Raw genomic sequence first — 8094 nt, 5'->3', positions numbered from 1 at the left:
ACACAGTTAGCTGATTTAATTAAATGGATCGACGGACTAACGAGTTGGCCCGACACAGTTAGCAGGCCGGCATGACGTGTCTGTGCCATAGTTGTGGCCCGCGTGCATCTAGCCCGTGTCGGACGTCGTTTGACATCTAATTTGAAATAGCTGTATGAGTTATTTGTAAAAAAATGACGCATGACGACCGTATAGTATAGAAAAGAAAGAAAAAATTAACAGCGGGCGGGACAAAGAGCAATGGCCGGGAAGGAGATGACGCCGAACTCGAAGGCGGCGGCGCCACCGGCGACGATACGCCTCGTGAACTTCATCTCCGAAGACCAGGCTAGGCCCCGAACACTTGACTCCCCCTCTTTCCCTCTCGCGCTGGCTTGCCGGGCACGTAGAATCGGAAGGGCAAAACCTAGGAAGAAAGTTAGCTGAGCTTTGTGGGAGGATCTCCGAAATTTTGTGGTTCGAAAAAAATTGCAGCTTGACGAGGTGAAGCGGACACGAGGGGAGCGTGTGGAGGACGGCACCGCGCAGCGCGACAAACCCCTCTTCCAGGTGAGGTCACCCCTCATAATCCTTTTAGACCCGTTGGTTTGGAGCTAATGCGGATTTTCGTCATGCGCTGTGCAGATCCTACAGGAGAACAAGGAGAAGAAGGACGCCGAGTTCAATGAGCGTTTCAAGCACAGTATGTTTTGCCACGGATGCCTTGACACCATGTTATGTTGTGTTTGTTCACTGTGAGCAGAATTTCTATCATAGATTTAGGTGTATTTTTCCGTGCTAGTACTCATAAGGATGTGGTCATGAAGAACTTATACGAATTACACAAGTGTGATTGTCATATTATCTGCAAATTCAAGTTGCAGCACGATCTGCACAGGCTAAAAAAATACTCTATAATCGCTGAAGTTTGCAGGTAGTAGTAGTAGTATCAATAAACAATTGCAGTTGAACTATTTGACTTGTCTATGGAGTAACAGAAGATCTTATTCTTGTTCGAGTGCTGTTTGATTGCAAGAAAGTCTGCATCTGTGCTGAACAACTTTTGTGATCTGCTATCCATCTGTCTAGTGCTATTACTATTTCTGGTTACAATGAGTAAAGTGCAAGGCTAGGAATACTGAAGTTTGATTTTTAATTAAATTTGGCTTCTTGTTTTGATTTTAATAGTTATCTATTCTATCTAGGACCTCCAAAGGCTTTGGATGAGGATGAGACAGAGTTTCTTGATAAATTGGCTTTGGTAAGCATTTTACATAAGCTAGCTCACTTTGAAAATCATTACTTCAACATGTAAAACAAAATGGTATATTACTGCCTGTCAGCATCCTCACAACACAAAGGGTGAAATATTTAATGAGAATAACATTTTATTTGCCGTGCTCCCTGATGTATCTTTATGTGTATACCTGCTTAAGGGTTCTTTCTCCTCACTCATTACCAACTACTGGGAGCACAAAATCAGGTGTGGATGGCTAGATCCATCATTTGTTCTGTTCTTTAATAATAAGAAACCTGGTCCATTTGTTCATTCATAGCATATGAAGGCTTTGCTTCATTTTCTTATGTCACTTTTACCCCCTTTTCATTTACTGGAAATTACTGCATTCTTTTATTTTTCCACTGGAACAGTATCATTATTTCTTATTTACAAAACATTAAACAATATGTTTGTGATGTTCAAGGTTATTAAAACGATAAAACGTTGAAACACTCATGGGTGAAGTTTTGACTTTTAAACTTCGTTTAAACGTAGTTTTAAACAACATAGGGAAAAAAACCAATATATCATAATTTCAGACAATAACATAAAGTTAAATACCAAAACAGAGCTGTTAGTGGCTTACCAAAACTTTACCCATGAGCCGGATTGGACCCAAAAGTAACTAACAAACTGGGCCCAAAAGTAGCTAATGATCTAAAACACATGAAACACTTTACAGTTTAGAACACCAAAATGCTAAAACGCGGTTTCAACCTCTAATTAGCGTTTTGACGTTTAAACGTAGTTTTAATAACACTGGTGATATGCAGTGTTATTGTATTGAAATTTGGAACAGTGGGAAAATAATCTTAAATCCAAGCCTAGGGTAGCTTGGTAATCTTCTTAGTCATTAATACTTGCCTTTTAATAGGAATATATAAGAATTACGAACATAAAACATGTGGGATCTAAAGTATATTATTACTATTAGGGATATCTTATAGTCCAGGCCTTTGCAACATTCTTAGTTCCTTGTTTTATGTTACTTGGGCAGTCAAGAAAGGAATATGAACAGCAGGTGGCCAATGAAGAAGCAGAACAGCTCCGCGGTTTCCATGTGAGTAATATACTGACAAGTAACAATTACTATGTCTTGCCCTAGCTTTATTGTTTTCAAATGAACCTCTTATTTTCAACACAGCCAGTATTTTTATCCTCCAAATATAATCATAATCAAACATGAAAAACCTTTCCTTTAACTTCAGCAGTTCAGCACTGCAGTAGCTTTATTGTTGCATTTGGCCGGCTTGTATGGCCTTGTAGCTTAGTCTATCAGATTCGGGTTTTTTTTTCACTAAAAAGGACTTGATGGAAGCATAGAATAATTTATTGTGATGTATCATCACAACACGTTATAGAATAGAATAGCAGATGTGGAGCTTTTAGATGCTCCATAGTGCATACAAGTGATCTCATTTTATTTTAATCTTAAACTAGTAAACTTCAGCAATCCTTTTCTGACTTTTGTACTATGAGCCATCTCTTCTCTACTATATTTAAGTTATTAATTTCTTCGTGCGTCGCCCCAGCGAGCGCAGGAAATAGCCAAAAAAATGGGGTATGGAGGATTTGAACCCTGTTCGCTTGGTATAAAATGCTTGGCTTCTACAACTGCAACTCATGTCTATTTGTGTTATATTAAGAAGAGATGTTGCATGTTGTAAATATATACATATACTAATAATTTGAAAATAAAAAATATAATCATGCTTGAATAAATATCTGATTTAAGCAAGGTCTACCTATATGTACAGGCAACTAACTAGTTTTGCTTGAACTGTGATATGTGGTCTTGTTCAGCTACCATGAATCGCATGACTGACTGAATGAGTATTTTTTTTTTCGGTTTCAGGAGGCTGTAGCTGCACGGTCCACCGTTGTTCATGAACTCGAGACTCCTACAGTATCTAGACCTGAGGTATGTTACCATTGACAGATTCAACACAAACTTACATTTCTTATGATGTTATCATAGTTTTAAGATAAGATTAAAGGAAAGCACGTGCATACATATTGCTTATTAAGCAGATTCTCCTGCCATTTAGTAACTGCATTTCTCATCATGATGCTGTCAATGGAACATCAAAATATCTGTTCCACCGATGTGTCCAGCTGAAGCTGAACTATGCTAGCACCTACCCCTGTTTAGGAGAGCAGACCTAAGCCACCTACAAAGAGGAGCCAGCCTGCGCTCCTGAAGAACATAATAATTTCCGTGAAGCCGCATGCCAAGAAACCAAAGGTTGAGACGGAAGCTAAACCTGCTCCCGAGGAGCGGCGGCCTTCAGATAGGCACGGCTCAGATCAGAAGCAACCAGACGACACAAAGGCAACGCTTGGCTCTCTAGTGGCTTATGACGACGACGACGACGAAAGTGGTGAGGACGTTGACTGACAGTGGCGGCGTTTGAGAATTCAGCTGTGGATAACCCGCAAGATGATGGATAACTGCGTTCGAGTGTTCAGGTATGGATATGGATACCGCAAGAGGTTACTGGGAGAGATGCTGCAGCCTTTTGGGTTTTCCTCGAGGAGAGGCACTTCTATTGCATTCTAAAAATCGGAAGCCTTTACAGAAATTTTCTTGTATGTATTGTACAATTTGAAAACGAGCCGGGAACATTACTAATGGTTGGTACGTACGTTGGTACCACGTTGTTTGACGAAGGAACTCTGTAGATAGTTGTTGTAGTTTATCTGATGAGCGCATTTTGCTTTCACAAGGACGTTTAGAAAACTCGAACGCATCATTCTCGTCTCAGAGTATGTTTCGTTGGACAGTCTGTTTGGTTGTGTTGCGTGGCTATGTAAAAAGCTGCTTGGACTGTGAGTTGTGAAAAAAATCTGCTATAAGCTATAAAAAAACTAAAAACTGATTGGTAGAAGCCACTAATGGCCGTTAAAAGTTTTTCATATATTTTTTTACAGTTTTATCTGAGAGCCACTAAAAACAAAAACAGGTTTATATATGCTTTCAATTTTATACTATAAGAAAGTTAACTTTTAGAAAAATCAGAAGAAAACACACCTCAAATTTTTTTTAATATATCCATATTTCTCTTCTTTTTGTTTTTCTACAATATACTTTTTTTTTACTTTTGTCTAATTTTTTATGTCCAAATCTAAAACGTCAACTATTTTACTGCCCAGGGATTACGATTATGTAAACAAATTGTAACAGGCATCAAAACCAGAAGAAAATGGTGTAACATTTCCCGGCTTATATCTCGAAACAAAGCGGTACCCGAACTGATTAGGACGTCTACGTATCTACCTTATTTGTAATATATATTTGGATGTCTACGTATCCATCTGAATTCATATGTGTCACAGTAATTTGGTGAGGCAGGTACATATTCGTTGAAACAGTGACAGAAATCAAAATGGGAGACTTGATGCAGTTTGCCGGATTGGTGACGTGCCTTTGACAAACCGGGAGGAGGAAGATGTACGGCATGGCCGCTGCTTGCGGTACGTACTGGCGGGGGCAGCCGGGCGTCTCACATGGTTTGGGTGTGTTGCATTGCAGTACGAGTTGTACTGACGAAACAAAGCCAGCGAGGCCTGCTTCTCTAGCGGTACTGTACTGCACTGCGCTGCGGCAAGTTAATTCTTTGCTGCGTGCGTGTATATATAGATCTCCAATGTTCCATGGAGTTGGTACCTTTAGCGTTAGCACAGACACACACAGGTAAGGAGAGCGAGAGGTGGGTTGGGTTTGATCGGAGACAGGGACGAGGCAGAGCATGGGTAGGGGGCCATCAACAGAATTCCAAATTTGATTTCTGTTTGCTCGCTCACAAAATGGAGGGACTCACCACAAACACACTCAGGCGTTGTTGCTCCCTCCCCTGCACTGCCTCTTCCCTGGCTCCTCACCGTCTCCCATCCACCTATCCTCTCTCTTTCTCTCTCTCGTTATGGTTTTGTATAATTTTTTTTCCTGCATTCTTTTCTCAGTACAAGTCCTACACTAATTTGGCTGTCTTTGCACCAGTACTAATAAACACCGCAGGTCCCTGCAATAGGGTTTACAACAATTCTATTGTAATGACTGCTGTAAAACATCCGCATCATTTAATTCAACTTTCCGGTTTCAGTCAGCCCTGCAAAAGTGCTCCTCCGTTCGTCCGCGTTTGGTGTTGGCTTCTGCGGCTCCGGTGCCCAGAGTTGCTGCCGGCGGAGGCCGAGCAGGAGCGCAACTAACAAGAGCGGCCAAGGCGCCAGTGATCCTCACCATGGACAGGAGATCGATGGAGATGAGCGTGAGCTTCCGATGCTTCGGTACCCGAAGAAAAGAACGGGAACAAAGGCGAGAAACATGATCCACCTCTATGCTTTTTTGGCAACATATCCTATGCTTAAACAGTTATGGTGTTCAAATGTACACATTAATAGAGCGTTTGGTTTGAAGAATCACACCATCTAAATTGAGGTGGTGCATCATGAATTTATTCCTTAAATTTAGTGAGACGACTTCATTCCTCATATTAGTACTAAGTAGCTAACTCTGAAGAATGAGGTGGTGATGAATCAACTCATTCTGTTACCCAAACCAAACAAAAATAGTGAGGAGTGAGAAAATGATGGACTAGCTCATTACTCAAATCAAACACCACATAAATCTACCCCAAGTATTTTTCCATCCAATGGTGCCTGACTATTTTGAGTTCCCACCATCCCACCTCCTCTTTCCCAGTGTAAGAAACTTTTCGCTTTACCCATGCACACCGTTTGCCCTGAGACTGTCTTCAACGGACGCCGCTTCCCTCCCCCTCCCCTATTACTGTAGCCCATATAGAGGCTACAGTACGCCCCCTTCCCCTTCACCGCTTGCCTCTTCCTCCTCCTCTCCCCTCCCGATTCCTTCTCTCTCCCGCTAAATGGATGGGCACGCTACGGCGCTCGCCTCCCCCGCAGCCGGTTGCTTCCCAGACAAGCGCGCGCGCGCTCGGAATACTCCGACGAGGGCGCTCCAGGCGAACCTAGGGCGACCGAACCGCCGCCGGAGAAGGTAGCCGTGGATCCGCCCTCGGCCGCGATTCCTTTCTCTTGGTTCGGGCGGCGAGCAGCAGAGGTCGTCGTCCACGCGGATCCACCGGCTAGCTTCGCGGAGCGGCGAACCGGCCGATCCGTGCGAAGACGCCGCCGCCGGTCTTCTCTGTCCGCCGGTTCGTCGTCTGCGGGGTGGAGGTCAAAGGGAGTTTATCGATTCGCCCACAAATCTACGCTCAACCGATCTGCGTCATTCGAACTTGAAGGTCAAAGGTACGTCAGCCGCTTCTCCAAGTTGTACACTAGGGATTCAATCCGTGTCCCACAAAAACCTACCTTGGATAAGCACTAGGGTTTAGATGTACTTTCACTTGTTTAACTAGATCCATTTATTTGTTCATGGCGAACTTAGACAGTTAGGGTTAACGTTACCTCGGTTGTCCGAATCGCCTATTGTTAGCCTATTAAGGTTAACTAATCCGTCGTTATCATGTACACTATGTAACCTACTTTTAGTTTTCGATCATAGTATAGAACATGAGTACTCTTGTCTGATTTCCATATTCCTCATCGACGTGTGCTCAATTTTGTGTATCCACCAAAGTGTCGCATGTGAATTAATTTGCACTCATGTTGTTTGTATGTTGTTTGCTCAATCTTGCTGGTACACAAACGAATGTTCATCTTCCTATGCGAACAACTAAGTACCAATTACCGTTTAATTCCCCATGAGAACCCCTTGTTTGTTGCATATCCATTTCTTTCAATTGGAGTAAGTAATTCTGTCTATGAATTCGACTCAGTTAACCTACAATCTCGAGTAGTCTTTCCTTGCATGACTAACCATTTCATGCAACTGACGAAACCTTTACTTATTATACAGCTTGAAAAATATATTTGATTATTTGACGTCCACTTCAACTAACTGAGGTTCTAAATCCTTTATCGCTATAGTTATTTGTTTTTAATGAACTGCTTAAGTGTACTGTCCATGTATGTTGTCTGTGCTTCCATGTTTGTTGTGCAAGTTTAGTTTTTTTTATATAAAACGAACATATGGACCAAGGCACGGATACTGTGTTCAAATACTTTACAGTTCATTAACATTGCAACCAACAATTCTTTGGTAACTGCCATAAACAACTTTGTTTATTATTTTGCAACATTAGTTTATTATATTGCAACCCACAGCTGTTTGCTAACTGCCATGAACACTTCAATTTCACCAATTAGTAACAACACTCGCCCTAATTTTTTCATGTATGCACCTTGTCTAGCCAAGGAGCAACTGCTTGAGGATACGAATCAAGATGAGCAGACATGATGCCAAAGTGCTGCAAAACTTGGTCCTCAATCTTGCATCCTCAGTGGAAACTGGTGCTTTCAATATTAGGAGCTTTTTAGAAGAGGCTTTCCATCATTTGGGTGACGAGCATTACCTTCTGAATGCTCTACTTGCTATTCGAAAGGAGGTAGACCTGATGGAGCAGGATGCACTGGAGAGCAAAGCAAGGTCTGACCCAGAGAAGGAGAGGATGGAGGAACAAATTAACCTTGCTGAGGCTGCGAAGCCAGTGCCTAGACATTTTACTTTCACCCCCCTTCCTCACCTGAATTGTATGAGGCCAGTGACAATGACTCCTACGACTCGGACAGGTCCACTAGGTATAGCATTTGGAACCTGTAATAGTGGTACCTAGACCATGGTCTAAGTGGTAGTAATGCATCGAAATAAAATAGGAACTTCTGTGTTGTGTCTGTGATGCATGGGTAACCGATGTAGGAATGCTTCAAGCTTATGTTGCTTATGTATGAACCTTATGTGGAATGCTTCATCC

General features: G+C 42.1%; 1 long non-coding RNA gene and 1 other non-coding gene across 2 annotated transcripts; both read left to right on the top strand.

Annotated features, from left to right (window-relative positions):
- The first annotated feature begins 4923 nt into the window (after window positions 1–4923).
- On the top strand, window positions 4924–5715 carry LOC115032969 (MIR408bHG). Its single transcript, NR_163745.1, has one exon. It is a non-coding gene; the product is annotated as an MIR408bHG (long non-coding RNA).
- MIR408b (microRNA MIR408b) lies at window positions 4989–5135 on the top strand. The gene has a single exon (NR_121172.1). It is a non-coding gene; the product is annotated as a microRNA MIR408b (primary transcript).
- Window positions 5716–8094: the final 2379 nt, after the last annotated feature.

Source organism: Zea mays, chromosome 8 (assembly GCF_902167145.1).
Source record: "Zea mays cultivar B73 chromosome 8, Zm-B73-REFERENCE-NAM-5.0, whole genome shotgun sequence".
Lineage (NCBI taxonomy): Eukaryota > Viridiplantae > Streptophyta > Magnoliopsida > Poales > Poaceae > Zea > Zea mays.
This window is presented reverse-complemented; position numbering and strand designations above follow the sequence as displayed.